We start from the raw sequence: 20,353 nt of genomic DNA, 5'->3' as shown, positions 1-20,353 counted from the left end.
AAATGGGACTCCCTAAGGGAGATTTCCCACACTAGCTGAGTAAATCTCAAATATTCAAATGAATGTTCAAGTGCTATTTCAATAATACAGGTTTCTCTAACTCTGAAAAATCCCTTTACTTCTTTAAATCTATTAAGGAAGGAGGGAAATGATTCTATTTCTCAGTTTGTGACCAGACCACCAAAGTGGTGTTGATCAGACTCAACATAATCTCTCCTTATGTGTTGAGTAACTACGTAAAGAAGGATATCGAAGTCGTGGAGAGACTGTGCAAGAGATTCACCAAAATGATCCCAGGGATCAGAGACTTCAATTATATGAGGAGAAACTAGAGAAATTAAGGTTTTCATTAGAACAATGAAGCTAAGATGATATCTAATAGAAGTAGGCTTGGAGTTTGCAAGCCTTTCGCCACTTCCCTTTTTATTATACTTTATCTCATCATGCAAGCACCGAGATATTTTTAAAAAGTGCTGTCCAAAAAAACATATACAAAGTGACAGACTTTTTCCCAAACTGTAGCCCATTCTCAGTGTTAGTATGTGACTATGCAGCTAACTATTCGAATGATGTGATGTGTGATATCCTTGGAAGATGTCAGTATGCCAAGGATATCAAAAATAATAATAATAATGGTATTTTATTCAAGAAACACATTCGCAGCCCAAAAGCTGAACTACAGTGTGACTTACATCGAAAAATTCATATATAGACTAAGTAATCAGCAACTCCTTCGACAGCACCTTCCAAATCCATGACCTCTACCACCTAAAAGGACAGGGGCAGCAGACAGATGGGAGCACCACCACCTGCAAGTTCCCCTCCAAGTCACTCACCATCCTGACTTGGAAATATATCACCGTTCCTTCTTTGTCGCTGGGTCAAAATCCTGGAACTCCCTCCCTAACAGCACTGTGGGTGTACCTACACCACATGGACTGCAGCGGTTCAAGAAGGCAACTCACCACCACCTTCTCAAGGGCAACTAGGGATGGGCAATAAATGCTGTCCCAGCCAGCGAAGCCCACATCCTGTGAACAAATTTTAAAAATGTGCAAACATGTAACAATCATGGAGTAACAAAAATAGACAAACAAATTGAGCTGGTATCAGGGAAGTGGGTGGGATATTAAAAATAGGTAATGTTGAACTAAAATTATATTAAATTTTTTATTTATTTTTTCATGGGGTGAGGGTGTCCCTGGCAAAGCCTGCATTTGTTGCCCGTCCCTAATTACCCTTGAACTGAACATTTCAGAGGGCAGTTAAGAGTCAACCACATTGCTGTGGGTCTGGAGTCACATGTAGGCCAGACCTGGTAAGGACAGATTTCCCTTCCTGAAGGACATTAATGAACCAGATGGGTTTTTATGACAATGAATGATAGCTTCATGGTCACCATTACTGAGACTAGCTTTCAGTTCCACAAGCTGCCATGGTGGGATTTGAACCAGTGTCCTTAAAGCATTAGCCTGGACTTCTGGATTACTAGGCCAATGACATTACTACCGTACCACCATCTGTACCCTAGTTATAAATTACAAATCAATAGACCATTCCTACATTACAGGCACTGAAGAACTTATAAATTTCATCATTTAAGTACTCCAGTAAGGATCTGAACCATGTAAGGAATGGGGCTCCAACTCACGGGGTTGAATTCAGCGGAATTTCTAAATTTCTTGATTGCTCTGAGCATGGTGAGGTAACCAGTTCTGAAATTAGGTAGATTGCACAAGGGATTGTCCAAACTACTCCTCTTGATCGTGGGGTTTCGACTTTCTGACATGAAGGCCATTGTGGGCCTAGGATCAATCTCAGCGTGTGCTCCTTATAGTCTTTCAATCTGGGTGGTTTGTGCGTGTGAGGCCAGTGTGTCACACAGGCACAGTGTATTCAAACAAGGGATGGATATAGCCAGTGTAGATCAACAACAGGTCATGGACAGGGTGTCTGAAAAGGATGAGGGATCTCAGAATGAACATCTGCTTAATTGTATTTTTTTAAATATACTGTCCACTTGGCTTGAATGTGTATACCCAGGATGTTCAAGGCTTTCACCTCTGTTAGGGTGTAATTCCATAACTTTATATCAAGAGACATGTGCTCATGAAGTCTGCTCACATGGTATTTCATTTACAGTATCTCAAATCAATCTCTGGACAGAGGCTGTGGGCAGTTTGGGTCATGTTGGGTCAGGTGGGATCAAGAGTCACTTGGAGCACAGGGTAGAGTGGCGTGCAAAGTGGCAAAACTGATAACTAGTCTGGAGTTACACTGCGCCAATGCAGCACCTAGCTGAATTGTTTGGGTAAGTTATTTTTAAAAAATTTTACTCAATTAAAATTGATGCATGGAACATTATAAAAGTATCTGGCTTTTGGACAACTCTGGCTTTTGGACAGCTGGATTTGAGACACTGTACCTGTAGTTGCATTTAACTACATACTGTTTACCTCACACCATTCATTGAGAGCCTCAAGAATTTCTTGAACCTCACTGACTGCAACTCGGAGCCTAGACAGCATGACTGTCACAACGTCCATGTATTTCCAGCATTTGAGGCCAGAAGAGACAGCATCATTAATTGGAAGTTGCAGTTTGAACGAGAGCCGGGCAGGAGATGCTGTCAAAGACTTCGTGAGGGCTTGGCATTGCCCAGAAGTCAACATGAAGCAGTTCACGATGTAATGGGCAACTTGCTCAGTACATCTTGCTGTTGGATAGCCTTACCTTGGCAAGTCCCTTAAAGTATGCTCCTACATCTGGATTAAGCCAGGCAGCCATCTTGTTACTGGCATGGTTGATGATGTATCTTTTTTTCTTCTACTATTTTCAACCTTTCTGGTGGCCTGCACAGTCACCTGAGTTTGTCAACAATTAAAAAAAAGACAGTGAAAGCCTTTAAATGTGATCCTAATCAAAGAAGTTAAACCTATCATTTTTGGAACATCCAATTATGATTTTAGGACTTAGTAGAAAGTTTGCATTCCTCTTGTTTAAACTAAGCCACAAGGTGTTACGATACCTGTAGAGATCTATAACTTTTAAAAAGAGATTCGAACTTCCAGTTGATAGCTGAAAGAATGACACAAGATTTCACATTTTAAAACTTTTACTGTAACAAAAGACTAAAGTAGTATTGACTAAACACTATTTGCTTTTTGTACTTTAAACTAGAGAGGGCCATTCCCCTTTTTGTACTCAGCATACATCACACTCTCCTCAGAATTACAGTCCTTAGAGCAAACAATCCTCAGTGGCTCCTAGCTTCCAATGGGTTCCTGTATCCCTGCTTCGCTGAGTAGTAACTTTGAATGATTGTCTCCAGATTTCTTCAGTTTTAAGAGTTTCTTAAATCCACCTCCAGCAGTAAAACCTGGTACGATGAATTTTCTTCCGCCTGGTCATACCAGGATGAATGTCCCAGATTTATTAGATGGCTGCAGATTGCGTCTCTTCGACTAGAGATTGTCTCCCTCCTGCATCCAGCTATGGTAGCTCACGAGGCTAAGCAGCCTCTTCTCTCTGCTGACAACACAGAATTCATTGATTTGTAGGGTAGCCTGTAACCAGAACTCAAAAATAGCTTCTTTTGCCCTCTTCCCCATGGTAACATGAAACACGTTGTAGCCTTATATCTAGGAAGAAATGCTAATTAGCTATTCTTGACTCCAACTCCCTTTCATCTGAGAAGTAAATGGACAGTTTACAGCACAGCTGTTTGCAACCCATTACCTACAACATCTTTCTGGGACTTTGGGAGACTCAAAGTTTCCTCATGGTAAATTCAGAGACTACCATTGTTTCCAAGAATAAATACCTTGCATCTTCTTTTCAATCAAACAACCTAAGCTTTCCTTTGATCCCTAACAATCATACCAGTCAGGTATACTGTCAGGCATACTGCAGAACAGGTCACATGACCCTCTTTATTTACCCTACGTTTAAAGACACAGGACAGAATTTTCTATTCTGTAGGCTAAGTCCAGTGGTGGGCAGGGAAATCAACATGATTCCCGCCGTGGGGTAGGCTGGCTGAATGCAGACGATGTTCCTCTTTTCAGTTTATTAATTATGCATCAACGAGGAGCTTGACGAATCTCGTGGTGGGGGGGGCCGGGATTTGCCCGCCCCGCCGTTAGCTCATGGGGTCGAAGGTCCTGGTGTCATATTTAAATAGCATCCAAACAGACATTCACTCACTGTAGGCCAGACGTTCTGTTGCAAAGGGAATCAATGGCACCAAGGAGAACCAGACTGTTAGCACCACATTTTGGCAAAGCTTCCGTGTGGGCTTTCCTCCAGCCGTCCAGGAAAGTGGAGGGTCCTCTTTCCACGGGATGGGAGCAGGAGGTTCTCCCACATGACCACGCCAGCCTGGTCACCAGGAGGTCAGCGCCTGTGGCAAACAAAAAGGGACTGCCCTGCAGTGTCACAAACGGATAAATGGGCTGCTCCACTCTTAATCCCCTACTGGGGAGAGCTCAGCAGACAATGGGATCCTACATAAGCAATGAGATCCTACATAAGAACATATGAAATAGGAGCAGGAGTAGGCCACTCGGCCCTTCGAGCCTGCTCCGTCATTTAATAAGATCATAGCTGATCTAATTTTAACCTCAACTTCACATTCCTGCCTCCCCCGATAACCTTTCACCCCCTTGCTTATCAAAAATTTATCTAGCTCTGCCTTAAAGACATTCAAAGACTGTTTCCACCACCTTCTGAGGAAGAGAATTCCGAAGTCTCACGACCCTCTGTGAGAAAAGGTTTTCCTCATCTCTGTCTTAAATGGGCGACCCCTTATTTTGAAACAGTTTTAGATTGTCACACAAGAGGAAACATCCTCTCCACATCCACCCTGTCAAGACCCCTCAGGATCTTATATGTTTCAATAAAGTCACGTCTTACTCTTCTAAACTCCAGTGGATACAAGCCTAGCTTGTCCAGCCTTTCCTCATAAGACACAACCCACCCATCCCAGGTATTAGTCTGGTAAACCTCTGAACTGCTTCCAATGCATTTACATCCTTCCTTAAATAAGGAGACCAATACTGTACACAGTACTCCAGATTTGGTCTCACCAATGCCCTGTATAACTGAAGCATAGCCTCCCTACTTTTATATTCAATTGCTCTCGCAATAAGTTATAATATTCTATTAGCTTTCCTAATGACATGCTGTACTTGCATACTAACCTTTTGTGATTCATGCACTAGGACACCCAGATCCTCTGCATATCAGAGCTCTGCAATCTCTCACCATTTAGATAATATGCTTGTTTTTTATTCATCCTGCCAAAATTAACAAAACCACCTCTCCACCTTTTCCCAACTTCCTATCCTTCCTAAAAGTTACATACCCTTCAATAATCAGGTCCAAATCTATGCCATCCTGCAGCCACGTCTCTGTAATGGCTATTAGATCGTACTTATTTATCTCTATTTGCACTATCACTTCACCTGTTTTGTTTCAAATGCTACGAGCATTCAGATACAGAGCCTTAAGTTTTGTCTTTTCAGTATTTTTGTAACCTCTAGCCTTATCTGTTGATTTACTCTTAGACTTGTACCCTCTGTCCCTTCCTGTCACGGTCTGTTTATCATTTCCCAATTAATACTTTCCTCTCTTGCCTTGTCTCTACCCTTTGATACACCACATCTGCCCACATTTGATCCCTTGCCCTCGCTATTTAGTTTAAAACCCTCTCTACTTCCCTAGTAATGCAGTTCACAAGAACACTGGTCCCAGCATGGTGCAGGTGTAGACCGTCCCAATGGTACAGCCCCCACTTTGCTGAGTACTGATGCTAGTACCCCACAAACTGGAACCCACTTCTCCCACACCAGTCTTTGAGCCATGTATTCATCTCTTTAATTTAATTTACCCTCTGCCAATTTGCATACGGCTCAGTTAATAATCCAGGGATTATAACCTTTGAGGTTCTGCTTTTTAATTTAGTGCCTAGCTCCTCATACTGGTTATGCAGAATCTCTTTCCTCGTTCTACCCATATCGTTGGTACCCACATGGGCCACAACCACTGGATCCTCCCCTTCCCACTGCAAGTTCCTCTCCAGCTCTGAGTCCCGAACCCTGGCACCGGGCAGGCAACACAGCCGTCTGGACTCTCACTCTTTGCTGCAGAGAACAGTGTCAATCCCCCTCACTATACTGTCCCCTACTACCACTACATTCCCTTTTGTTTCCCCCACTTGAATGGCTTCCTGTGCCACAGTGCCATGGTCAGTTAGCTCATCCACCCTGCAGACCCCAATCTCATCCAAACAAGCTGAGAGAACCTCAAATCTATTGGACAATTGCAGAGACTCACACTCCTGCACTCCTGCCCTCTGGGTCCCCTCACCTGCCTCAGCTACAGTCATGCCATCCTGTCCCAGACCACTGACGAAATTAGAAGACCCTATCCTAAGTGGTGTGACCACCTCCTGGTCCAAAGCATCCAGGTAACGTTCCCCCTCCCTGATGTATCGCAGTGTCTGCAGCTCAGCCTCCAGCTCAATGACTCTAAGCTGAAGTTCCTTGAGCCACAAACACTGCAGACATGCTTGTCTTGGATCATAATGTTATCCAGGAGCTGCCACATGCTGCAGCCTTGACACATCACCTGTCCTGCCAAACCTAATGTGTTTTAATTAATTACTTCATTATATTATTCACTTATTTATTTTGCTTTTTTATATATTTTATTAACTTTACCACCAGTTTGTATACTATTTTAACCCTTAGAACTGGGACAGCCCTTACCCACTTACCCGATACTCACCAAACAGCTAGCTCCTTTCCCTGTAGTAGAGTAAGAACCAATTCCTACAGGGTGAGAAAGATAGAAAAAGTAAGAGGAAACAAACACCTCCTTCCCCCCTTCATCAAACTTCCTCCACTCACCAAACTCTCAGGTATGCACTCAGTTCCTCAGCTGCACTCCTTTGCCTTGGCTACACTAAAGAACCCTGAAGTAATAGCAAATTATATTGGGGCTAGAGAAACCAGATTTAACCAATGAGCTAATTAACTACTCAGTTCTCTCAGCAGAGTGTGTTTATCGGTGTAAGATCTGAATTGCCTGATTTCTCGCCTTCTTCAGAGTCATCCTGTTCCACGCCCTCATCCGAGGAGATGTCTAGTTCCTCAATGTCTTCCTCGAGTAACACGTTCCCCCTTTGCAGTGCAAGATTGTTGGCTGCGCCCTGCACAATGATGATGTGGGACACGCTCTGTGGTGAGTATTGGAGAACCCCGCCTGATCGGCCCAAAAATTTGGAAATTTATCTTCAGGAGGCCAATAGTTTGCTCCATTAAGAATGTTGTGGTGGAATGTGCTGCACTGTATCCCTCCTCAGATGCACTTTGTGGCTGACCAATGGGCGTCATTAACAATGTCTTTACGGGGTACCGCTTATCACCGAGGAGCCACCCTCTAAGCACCGAGGGCCTTCAAAGATCTGTGGCACCTGTTAGTGACTCAAAATGTAAGAGTCCTGAGAGCTCCCTGGGTACCTAGTACAAACATGCTGGATCTGCTTTCTGTAATCACAAATTAGCTGAATATTGAGAGAGTGAAATCCTTTTCTATTAATGAATCTCACAGGCTGCTGCCAGGGAACTCTCAAGGCCACTTCTCTGCAGTCGATGTCACCCTGCATTTGCAGGAAACCTGAGATCGCAGCAAATCCCACAGCTCTGGCAGCCTGGCTTGCTTCATTCATGCAGAACTGCACGTAATGGTGAGCTTTACTGAAAAGGGCATATGTCACCTCCCTTATGCATTTGGATGTCGCCAATTGTGAGATTCTGCAAAGGTCCCCAGTGGAGGGACCCCCTGGCAAAAAAAGTTCAGTGCAGCAGTGACCTTCAAAGCAACCAGCATGGAACACCCTCCAAGTTTTTGCGGTGTGAGTTCCAAGGAGAACGTGGCAAATATGAGCTACCACATCCCTCGACAAGCGAAGGCGTCTGTGGCACTGTCTTTTACTCATCTCCGTGTATGAGCTGCGTCTTCTGTAGGCCCTTGGTCGCGCCAAACGTCTTCATGGATTTTGACCCTTCTCAGGAGCATCTGGGATATCCTTGGGCTCTGATGGCAATTGTTCCTCAGGGCGATGGTCTTCTTGGAGACGTGCCAATTGGCAACGGGCCCTTCCTCCCCTCATTCTATTCATAGCTATCAGGAAGGCAGTATTGCTGCAGCTGCATTCTCCACTCCTTGTATCTGTGAACTGACACAATTGAGCAATTAGTGGTAGTTCCCCTTGAATAGTCTCCCTCCATATCTAAGGCAGGAATCCAGTCTCTAGCCTCCGATTTGTCCTCAATCCGTACATGGCATCCCCAGGCCAGCCCTTGCAGGCTGATTACATGCTGAAGGTTGATATGTCCCTGAGCATCCCCCTCAGACATGACTGTGCATTCTTAATGAGGGTCTTCATTAGGCTCAATAGACCCCTGTGCCATAGCCCTCAGTCACCTATTGTCAGTTCTCCTCCAGTAGCTGAAACAATAACAATCGATACCCAATCCTTGTACTTATGTCATGATTATAAGCATGGTGCCTTGTAAGCCATGACCAGTACAACTGGGAATATTTATGGGGAGGCAGTGGCATAGTCACTGGACTAGTATTCTAGAGATTCAGGGTAATGCTTTGGGGACCTGGGTTTGAATCCCACCACAGCAAATGGTGAAATTTGAATTCAATAAAAATCTGGAATTAAAAGTCTAAGGATGACCATGAACCCATCTGGTTCACTAATGTCCTTTAGGGAAGGGAATCCTTACCTTGTCTGGCCTGCATGTGATTCCAGACCCACAGTAATGCGGTTGACTCCTACAAATTAGGGATGGGCAACAAATGCTGGCCTAGCTGGTGATGTCCCATGAACGAATACATGAAAAGAAATATTGGAGGCTTGTCAGGTCCATTTCGCTTTTGTGCGGCAGGCCCACCTTGAGCAAAGCTCGTTCGTTGTGCTTTAGGCTCGAGAGTCCAGCAGTCAGCTGAGCCATGCTCTCCATGCTTTGAGCAGGAAATTAACAGGGTGCTCCTTCAGTCGGCCCAAAATTGTTGTGCTGAACTCCTCCCACACGCCCTGAGTCCCCTCCGCTATCGATATTTTCAAGCTTGTTCCTCCAACTGCGTCATTCTTCGGTGATTGCGAACACGGTGCTCCTAACGTTTGTACGTGGGACCCAGCTTCCAACCTCCTCCTATCATCCACCAAGTTCCTCCAATCCTCCTCCATAGTCACTGCCTCCTAATTTCCCTTCCTCCTGTCACCATCCAGCCTCCCCTGTTACCCTTAACCTCATCGTTGTTCATGTCGATATTCCTGTTCTCCCACTGAACACTTAAATGTTCATGCTGTTAGGGAGGGAGTTCCAAGATTTTGACCCAGTGACAGTGAAGGAACGGCGATATATTTCCAAGTCAGAATGGTGAGGGGCTTGGAGGGGAACTTCTAGGTGGTGGTGTTCCCATCTATCTGCTGCCCTTGTCCTTCTAGATGGTAGTGGTTGTGGATTTGGAAGGTGCTGTCTAGGGAGCCTTGGTGAATTCCTGCAGTGCATCTTGTAGATGGTACACACTGCTGCTACTGTGCGTCGGTGGTGAAGGGAGTGAATGTTTGTGGATTGAGTGCCAATCGAGTGGGCTGCTTTGTCCTGGATGGTGTTGAGCTTCTTGAGTGTTGTAGGAGCTGCACTCATCCAGGTAAGTGGAGAGTATTCCATCCTGACTTGTGCCTTGTAGATAGTGGACAGGCTTTGGGGAGTCAGGAGGTGAGTTACTCACTGCAGGATTCCTAGCATCTGACTTGTCTTGTAACCACAGTATTTATATGGCTAGTCCAGTTCAGTTTCTGGTCAATGGTAACCCCCCAGGATGTTGATAGTGGTGGATTCAGTGATGGTAATGCCATTGAATGTCAAGGGGCGATGGTTAGATTCTTTCTTGTTGGAGATGGTCATTGCCTGGCAGTTGTGTGGCGTGATTATTACTTTCCACTTGTCAGCCCAAGCCTGGATATTGTCCAGGTCTTGTTGCATTTGGACATAGACTGCTTCAATATCATTGCTCCCGCCCACCATGATTCTTACCGCTGGTGAGAGTGGAAAATTCCAACCACAGTCCTGAAACATAATAATCTTATAAACCTCACAATTGTAACAAAAGATTGTGCAGAATAGTGGCTATAAAGCTCTGTGAGTCATGCTTACACATTGCTGACAGAATTATTACCAAATGCAATTTAGTCAAAAACAAGTAAGAACCAAATAAATGGGTGTGATAGATAAAAAACTGCCACTCCTCCTATTACATGGTAAGATGGTGGTGTCACTGGACTGGTAATCCACAGGCCTAGCCTAATGCTCTGGGAACATCGGCTTGAATCCCACCATGCCAGCTGTTGGAATTTAAATTCAATTCATTAAAGCATTGCTCTAAAAAGACTGGCGGGCAAGCGAAAAGCCTTAGTGCCCTTCGTGTTATCCAGGAAACCTCATCCATGAGGTTTCCTGAAGATTTAAAAAAATAATTAAATACATTTTGTGAGATGCACAAACATGTCCCAGCTCATGTGACACTGTCACATGAGGGCATATGTTTAAATAATGTTTTAGATCCTTTATTCAAAATTTTCATTAACCATTTAATCTCCCTGAGGCAGCTCTGTATATGCGTAAAAAAGCAGAGGCCCTGACTCTCCCTCCTTCCCCCTGCCCGCACAGATAGTGCTACTGGCTTAACTGCCAATGGTGGTGCATAGCCAATCGTGACCCCCCCCCCGCCCAGCCTGCCCGACACAGGTAAGATGCAGCCAGTGCTGGAAATATGCAGCAGGTTTGGCAGCATCTGTGGAGAGAGAAACAGAGTTAACATTACAGGGTGATGAGTTTTCATCAGAACATTTTTTCAATGCTCTTCAAACACTCATCCTTCAGTAGCTGCAAGACTGATTGCAAAACAGGCCTAGAAATTTGGTGCTGCTCGCAAGTGGGTGTGCAAAGGGCGGGGCACACAAGCAGAACTGCATGCATTCTCTGGAGTCTAATTCATTTATGTAAATGGTGAACACTGTGGTCCAAGCACCAATTCTTATGGACACAACTTCCCAGCTTTTGCCAACCTTAACCCTTATGCTCTGTTTTCTGTTTTGTAGCCAGCTTACTTTCTATTCTGCTACTTGCCCTGCCTCCACAGGCCAGATCTTCCCCTCAGCGTTAGCAACTGCAAGCCGTGCCATTTTCCAACTTTGCAATCCCAAACCCATCATGTCCTCCCACTCCCACAATACTTTTGTCTCCATGGGATGTGGGTAGGCAACAGTTGGGTCTGCCGACTCCCGAGGGAGGGACAAAGGTGTGCGGGTTGGCGAGGCAGGCTGGTTAGAAGGCCCGCCTCTGTTCACAAGCACATTGGCCCAGTTCAATTCAGGGTTGTTAGGCCCTCTGGCCCTCACATATCACCCCCTCATTCCCCCATCCACCCTGCATGCCGCCTCCATGCTCTCTCATATGCCATGTCCTCTCCATGACCCCACACATCCCATGCCCCCCTACTATCCCCTCCACCCCCATGCCCCTTCCATACCCCTTACGTTACCAGCATGCAGTATTACAAATCTCTGATTCCTAACTAACCAAACCCACTGACTCGTTATATTTGATCTTAGTCCTTACTCAAACAATGCCCATCACTTGTGTATATTTAACACGTAATCAAAATCAGCTAGTCCCACTTCACCACCTTTTCCCCATAGCTCTGCAATTTTTTTCTCTTCAGATAGTGATCCAATTCCTTTTAATGCTTCGATTGAATCTGCCTCCACTACAGTCTCAGGCAGTCCATTCTAGATCTTAACCACTCACTGAGTAACAGGATTTTCCTCATGTTGCCTTTGTTTCTTTTGCCAATCACCTTAAATCTGTGTCCTTTCTGGACACTTCAACCAGTGTAAACAGTGTTTCACTATCAACTCTGTCCAGACCCCTCATGATTTTGGACACCTCTATCAAATCTCCTCTCAACTTTCTCTTCTCTAAGGAAAACAAACAACCCCAGCTTCTTCAATCTATCCACATCATGGAAGTCCCTCATGGGAGGACTAACCACTGCACAGTCCTTGTGGAAACAAAGATCCATCCTCACATTGAAGATACCCTCCATCGTGTTTTGTGGCACGACCACCGTGCTAAATGAGATAGATTTTGAATAGATCTAGCAACTCAAGACTGGGCATCCATGAGGTGCTGTGGGCCATCAGCAGCAGCAGAATTGTAACCTCATGGCCCAGCATATCCCCCACTCTACTATTACCATCAAGCTGGGGGATCAACCCTGGTTCAATGCAGAGTGCAGGAGGGCATGCCAGGCTCAGCACCAGACATACCTAAAAATGAGGTGTCAACCTGGTGAAGCTACAACACAGGGGTACTTGCGTGCCAAACAGCATAAGCAGCAAGTGATAGACAGAGCTAAGCAATTCCACAACCAACAGATCAGATCTAAGCTCTGCAGTCCTGCCACATCCAGTTGTGAATGGCAGTGGACAATTAAACAACTCACTGGAGGAGGAGGCTTCACAAATATCCCCATCCTCAGTGACAGAGGAGCCCAGCACATCAGTGCAAAAGATAAGGCTGAAGCATTTGCAACAATCTTCAGCCAGAAGTGCCGAGTGGATGATTCACCTCGGCCTCCTCTGGAAGTCCCCAGCATCACAGGTGCCAGTCTTCAGCCAATTCGATTCACTCCATGTGATATCAAGAAACGGCTGAAGGCACTGGATACTGCAAAGACTATGGGGCCTGACAACATTCCGGCAATGGCACTGAAGACTTGTGCTCCAGAACTTGCTGCGCCCCTAGCCAAGCTGTTCCAGTACAGCTACAACACTGGCATCTACCCAGCAATGTGGAAAATTACCCAGGTATGTCCTGCACACAAAAAGCAGGACAAATCCAACCCAGCCAGTTACCACCACATCAGTCTACTCTCGGTCATCAGTAAAGTGATGGAAGGGGTCATCAACAGTGCTATCAAGCAGCACTTGCTTAGCAATAACCTGCTCACTGATGCCCAGTTTGGGTCCCGCCAGGGCAACTCAGCTCCCGACATCATTACATTAATTCAAACGTGGACGAAGGAGCTGAACTCCCGAGGCGAGGTGAGAGTGACTGCCCTTGACATCAAGGCCGCATTTGACCAAGTGTGGCATCAAGGAGCCCTAGCAAAACTGGAGTCAATGGGAATCAGGGCAAAAACTCTCCGCTGGTTGGAGTCATACCTAGCACAAAGGAAGATGGTTGTGGTTGTTGGAGGTCAATCATCTCAGCTCCAGGACATCACTGCAGGAGTTCCTCAGGGTAGTGTCCTCGGCCCAACCATCTTCAGCTGCTTCATCAATGACCTTCCTTCCATCACAAGGGATGAAGTGAGGATGTTTGCTGATGATTGCACAATGTTCAGCACCATTTGCGACTCCTCAGATACTGTAGCAGTCTGTGTCCAAATGCAGCAAGACCTGGACAATATCCAGGCATGGGCTGACAAGCGGCAAGTAATATTCGCGCCACACAAGTGCCAGGAAATGATCATCTTCAAGAAGAGAGAATCTAACCATCGCCCCTTGACATTCAATGGCATTATCATCACTGAATCCCCCACCATCAATATCTTAGGGCTTACCATTGACCAGAAACTGAATTGGACTAGCCATATAAATACTGTGGCTACAATAGTGGGTCCAACAAGGCACAGTGCAGTGCTGGACCTAATTCTGGGGAATGAAGCCGGACAGGTGGCTGAGGTGGTGGTGGGGGAGCATTTTAGTGATAGTGACCACAATATGGTACAATTTAAGCTTATTATGGACAAAGAAATAGACAAGTTGCAAAAAAATGTTTTGGATTGGGAGACAGTGGATTTTAGTAAAATAAGGCAGGATCTGGCCAAGGTAGACTGGGAACAGTTACATGTGGGGAAATCTACAGAAGAACAATGGGGGGTGTTCAAAAAGGAAATGGGGAGGGTACAGGCTCAACATGTTCCCTCCAGGGTGATAGGAAGGTGTAACAAGCCCAGAGAACCATGGATGACCAGAGATATTCAGGATACGATGAGAAGGATAAGAAAGGCTTTTAGCAGGTACAATGGGAGCAAATCAGCAGAGGCATTAGTGGATTACAGAAAGTGCAGGGTGGAGCTTAAGAAAGCAATTAGGAGAGCAAAGAGGGGATATGAGAAAGCTCTGATAAAAGTAGGGAAAATCGCAAGATATTCTATAACCATATAAATGGGAAGAGGATAACCAGGGAAAGGGTAGGGCCCATAAGGGACCAAGGGGGCAATCTATGGGTGGAGCCAGATGACATCGATAGAGTGTTGAACGAATACTTCACATCCATCTTCACCCAAGAGAATGAGGAAGAAGGTATGGAACTCGGGGAGAGAGACTGAGAGGTTCTTGAGCAAATTGATATGGGGAGTGACAAGGTATTGGAGGTGTTGGCAGGCTTAAAAGTGTACAAATCTCCAGGTCCGGATTATTTATGCCCCAGACTGCTGAGGGAGGCAAGGGAGGAGATCGCAGGGGCTCTGACCCAAATTTTCAATTCCTCTCTGGCCACGGGGGAGGTGCCAGAGGACTGGAGAACAGCTAATGTGGTTCCGCTATTTAAGAAGGGTTGTGGAGATAAGCCAGGGAACTACAGGTCAGTGAGTCTCACGTCAGTGGGAGGGAAACTATTGGAGAAAATTCTGAAGGAGAGAATCTATCTCCACTTGGAGAGGCAAGGTTTGATCAGGGATAGTCAGCATAGCTTTTCAGAGGGAGGTCATGCCTAACAAATTTGATTGAATTTTTTGAGGAGGTGACCAGGTGTGTAGATGAGGGTAGTGCAGTTGATGTAGTTTATATGGATTTCAGCAAAGCCTTTGACAAGGGCCCACATGGGAGACTTATAAAGAAGGCAAAGGCACATGGGATACAGGGTAATTTAATAAGGTGGATTCAAAATTGGCTTAGTTGTAGGAGACAGAGGGTGACGGCAAAAGGATGCCTTAGTGACTGGAAGCCCGTGTCCAGTGGCGTACCACAGGGATCTGTGCTGGGTTCCCTATTATTCATCATTTATATAAACAACATAGGTGACTGTGTTGGGGGGTAGGATTAGTAAGTTTGTGGATGACACAAAGATTGGCCGGGTGGTTAACAGTGAGGTTGAGTGTCTTGGGCTACAGGAAGATATGGACGGGATGGTCAAATGGGTAGATAAGTGGCAGATGGAATTTAACCCTGAAAAGTGTGAGGTGATACACTTTGGGAGGAGTAATTTGACAAAGATGTATTCAATGAACGGCATGAGACTAGGAAGTTCTGAGGAACAAAGGGACATTGGTGTGTGTGTCCATAGATCTCTGAAGGCGGAGGGGCATGTTAGTGGGGTGGTGAAAAAGGCATATGGGACACTTGCCTTTATCAATCGAGGCATAGATTACAAAAGTAGGGAGGTCATGTTGGAGTGGTGTAGAACTTTGGTGAGGCCACAGCTGGAGTAATGTGTGCAGTTCTGGTCACCACATTATAGGAAGGATGTGATTGCACTGGAGGGCGTGCAGAGGAGATTCCCCAGGATGTTGCCTGGGATGAAACATTTAAGTTATGAAGAGAGGTTGGATAGACTTGGGTTGTTTTCGTTGGAACAGAGAAGACTGAGGGGCGACCTGATCGAGGTGTACAAGATTATGAGGGGCATGGACAGTGTGGATAGGGAGCAGCTGTTCCCCTTAGTTGAAGGGTCAGTCATGAGGGGGCACAAGTTCAAGATGAGGGGCAGGAGGTTTAGGGGGGATGTGAGGAAAAACCTTTTTACCCAAAGGGTGGTGATGGTCTGGAATGTGCTGCCTGGGAGGGTGGTGGAGACAGGTTGCTTCACATCCTTTAAAAAGTACCTGGATGAGCACTTGGCATGTCATAACATTCAAGGCTATGGGCCAAGTGTTGGTAAATGGGATTAGATAGGTAGGTCAGGTGTTTCTCACGTGTCAGTGCAGACTCGATGGGCCGAAGGGCCTCTTCTGCACTGTGTGATTCTGTGAATAGCAGGTCAGAAGCTAGGAATTCTGCAGTGAGTAACTCACCTCCTGACTCCCCAAAGCCTGTCCACCATCTGCAAGGCACAAGTCAGGAGTGTGATGGAATACTCCCTGCTTGCCTGGATGAGTGCAGCTCCCACAACACTCAAGAAGCTCGACACCATCCAGGACAAAGCAGCACCCCATCCACCACCTTAAAAATTCACTCCCTCCACCACTGACGCACAGTGGCAGGAGTGTCTATCATCTATAAGATGTACTACAGCAATTCACCAAGGCTCGTTCACAGCGCCTTCCAATCTACCATTATCCTTTTCACAGTTAACGATACTTCCAAGTTTTGAATCATATGCAATTTATTTTTGAAAATTTTGCACTTTATGTTATCTTATGGCAATTGTACCATTTCCATGCCCCCGGCCTACCCCCACATCTTAAAGATTGAAAGTCCCATCGTCAGCCCCATTTATCCTTTGCGTTTGGGACCTTGGTCCCACTCCATTTCAGGTGGAGCCTGTCCCATCTGTACAGTTCCTTTCTGTCCCAGCACTGGTGATAGTGGTCCATGAAATAGAACTCATCTTTTGCACACCAGTCCTTCAAGCATGCATTGACCTTCCTGATCTGCTTATCACTGTGCCAATTATCATATGGCACATGTGGCAATTCTGAGACTCTGAGGTCCTTTTTTTTAAACTTAGTTCCTAACTTCTGATATTCCTTTAGCAGGGCCATCTCCTTTTGTTTCCTTCCATCATTGGTCCCAATATGGACCATACAACTGGATATTTCTCCCTCCCTCTTCAAGTTCCTCTCCAGTTGCTCCAAGATATGCTTTACCTTCGCACTAGGTAGGCAACACAAGAACATAAGAGATAGGAGCAGCAGTAGACCATATGGCTCATCAAACCTGCTCCGCCATGCAATACGATCACAGCTGATTTGGGCATCAACTCCACCTTCCCCCCCAAATCCCTCGATTCCTTGAGAGACCAAAAATCTGTCGATCCCAGTCTTAAAATATAGTCAATGATGGAGCATCCACAACCCTCTAGAGTAGAGAAGTGGGGATGTTTGCTGATGATTTCACAATGTTCAGCACCATTTGTGACTCTTCAGATACTGAAGCAGTCCATGTCCAAATGCAGCAAGACCTGGATACTATCCAGGCTTGGGCTGACAAGTGGCAAGTAGGATTTGCGCCACACAAGTGCCAGACAATGACCATCTCCAACAAGAGACAAACCATCGCCCATTGACTTTCAATGGCATTACCATCACTGAATCCCCCAGTATCAACATTTAGAATGAATAAAATGTTAATCAGGAGAAAGAAATTAGAGTATGAGAGGAAGCCAACTAGAAATGTAAAAACGGATAGCAAGAGTTTCGACAGTGTTTAAAAAGGAAAAGAGTAAGTAAAGTGAGTGTTGGTCCTCCAGAGTTAGAATAGGGAGTTAATAGTAGATAATAAGGAATGGCAGAAGAAATGAACAAATATTTTGCTTCTGTCTTCAGTATAGAGGATACAAAAAACATTCCAGTAATAGCTGTATATTAGGAGGTGGAAGGGAGAGGAGAACTTGGTGAAATTGAAACCACTGGGGAAATGGTACTGAGCAAACTGATGGAGCTGTGGACTGACAAGTCACCAGGTCCCAAAGGCCTACATCCTAGGGTCTTAAAAGAGGTGGCTAATGAGGTAGTCGATGCGCTGGTATTAATTTTCCAAAATTCACTAGATTCTGGAAAGATTCCATCAGACTAGAAAGTAGCAAATATAACACCTCTATTCAAGAAGGGAGGGAGGCAGAAAACAGGAAACTATAGGCCAATTAGCCTGACGTCTGTCGTGGGGAAGTTGTTAGAATCGATCATTAAGGAGGTTATAGCTGGGATTTGGAGAAACTCAAGGTAATCGGGAAGAGTCGGCATGGTTTTGTGAAAGGGAAATCATGTTTAACCAATTCATTAGAGTTATTTGAAGGAGTAACATGTGCCGTGGATACAGGGTCATCTGTAGACATACTGTACTTGGATTTCCAGAAGGCATTTGATAAGATGCCTCATCATTTTATTACAGAAAATAAAAGGACGGTAATATATTAGCATGGATAGAAGATTGGCTGGCTGGCAGAAAACAGAGTTTGCAGAAATGGGTCCTTTTCTGATTGGCAGGATGTGACAAGTGGAGTCCCACAGGGGTCTGTGCTGGGGCCTCAACTCTTTATGATTTATATCAATGGCTTAGATGAGGGGAGTGAAGACATGGTAGCTACATTTGCAGATGACACAAAGATAGGTAGGAAAGTATGTTGTGCAGAGGACATGAGGAGGTTGCAGATGGATATAGGTAGATTGAGTGAGTGGGCAAGATCTGACAAATGGAGTTTAATGTGGGAAAATGTGAAGTTGTTTACTTTGGCAAGAAGAACAAAAAAGCAGAGAATTACTAAAATGGAGAACGACTGCAGAATTCTGAGGTGCAGAGGGATCTGGGTGTTCAAGTACATGAGTCGCAAAAAGTTAGTATGCAGGTACAGCAAGTAATTAAGAAGGCCAAAGGAATGCTATCCTTTATTAGAGAGGAATTGAACATAAAAGTAAGGATGTTATGCTTCGGTTATACAGGGCGTTGGTGAAACTGCACCTTAAATGCTGTGTGCAGTTTTGGTCTCCTTATTTAAGGAAGGATGTAAATGCATTGGAGACTATTCATAGGAGGTTTACTAGATTGATACCTGGAATTGGCAGGTTATCTTATGGTGAAAGATTGGACAAACTGGGCTTCTTTCCACTAGAGTTTAGAAGAGTGAGGGGTGATTTGAATAAAGTATATAAGATTCTGAACGGCCTTGACAAGGTGGACGTGGAAAGAAGGTTTCCTCTTGTGGGTGAATCCAGAACTAGGGGGCACTGTTTTAAAATTAGGAGTCACCCTTTTAGGACAGAGATGAGGAGAAATTTTCTCTCAGAGGGTTGTGGGAATTTGGAACTCTCTGCCTCAGAAGGCGGTGGAGATGGGGTCATTGAATATTTTTAAAGCAGAGGTAGATAGATTCTTGTTAGGCAAGGAAATCAAAGGTTATCAGCGTTAGATGGGAATGTGGAAATGAAAACACAAACAGATCAGCCAGGATCCTTATTGAATGGCGGAGCAGGCTCGAGGGGCCAAATGTCCTGTTCCTATTTCTTATAAGAACATCCTGGGGGTTACCATTGACCAGAAACTGAACTGGACTAGCCATATAAATACTGTGACTACAAGAGCAGGTCAGAGGCTAGGAATCCTGTGACGAGTAACTCACCTCCTGACTCCCCAAAGCCTGTCCACAATCTACAAGGCACAAGTCTGGAGTGTGATGGAATACTCTCCACGTGCCTGGACGAGTGCAGCTCCAACAACACTCAAGAAGCTCGACACCTCCAGGACAAAGCAGCCCCGCTTGATTGGCACCCCATCCACTAACATTCACTCCCTCCACCACTGATGCACAGCAGCAACAGTGTGTGTACCATCTACAAGATGCACTGCAGGAACTCACCAAGACCCCTTCAACAGCACCTTCCAAACCAGTGACCTCTACCATCTAGAAGGACAAGGGTAGCAGATACATGGGAACACCACCACCTGGAAGTTCCCCTCCAAGTCACTCACCATCCTGACTTGGAAATATATCGCCGTTCCTTCACTGTCACTGGGTCAAAATCCTGGAACTCCCTTCCTAACAGCACTGTGGGTGTACCTACACCACATGGACTGCAGCGGTTCAAGAAGGCAGCTCACCACCACCACCTCAAGGGGCAATTAGGGATGGGCCATTAAAAAATACTGATGTTAAACCGACTGGTCTCTCGTTTCCAGGTTTTGTTCTAACTCCCTTTCTGTAGCACAGACACCGCAGTCCTCTGGCATGACAGCTTCTCTATGGAACATTTAGCCACAGCACATATAGAAAGTGAAGAGGGTTGGGAGCGCTCCAAAATGTTCGTCTATCTCACTATTAGTAATGCTGTACTAACTCGAACACTGCCAAATGTTGACAGCTGTCACTCACGGACGCGCTGTCCCGTCACCATGGAGCTTCGCTCCCTCGCTGCGCGCGCACCTCCCGGCGGTTACGTCGACATCCCGCGACAGAGGCCGCGCGACTCCGGCAGCTAAACCCCACCCCCTCTCCACTCTCATTGGCCTGTCCGCCGGCACCGGCCCTCCGCACTGCGGACTCTGTTT

The 20,353-nt window shown here is 45.5% G+C and overlaps 1 long non-coding RNA gene across 1 annotated transcript; it reads right to left on the bottom strand.

The window, feature by feature from the left end:
• Window positions 1–3,143: 3,143 nt before the first annotated feature.
• LOC121273202 lies at window positions 3,144–20,206 on the bottom strand. The gene is made up of 3 exons (XR_005941961.1): window positions 20,143–20,206; window positions 6,790–6,833; window positions 3,144–3,531 (listed from the first exon to the last, which is right to left on the bottom strand). It is a non-coding gene; the product is annotated as an uncharacterized LOC121273202 (long non-coding RNA).
• Between the last annotated feature and the right edge of the window lie 147 nt (window positions 20,207–20,353).

This window comes from Carcharodon carcharias, chromosome X (genome assembly GCF_017639515.1).
Source record: "Carcharodon carcharias isolate sCarCar2 chromosome X, sCarCar2.pri, whole genome shotgun sequence".
In the NCBI taxonomy this organism is placed as follows: Eukaryota; Metazoa; Chordata; class Chondrichthyes; order Lamniformes; family Lamnidae; genus Carcharodon; species Carcharodon carcharias.
The sequence above is the reverse complement of the archived record's forward strand: the minus strand, read 5'-3'. Positions and strand labels throughout refer to the sequence as shown.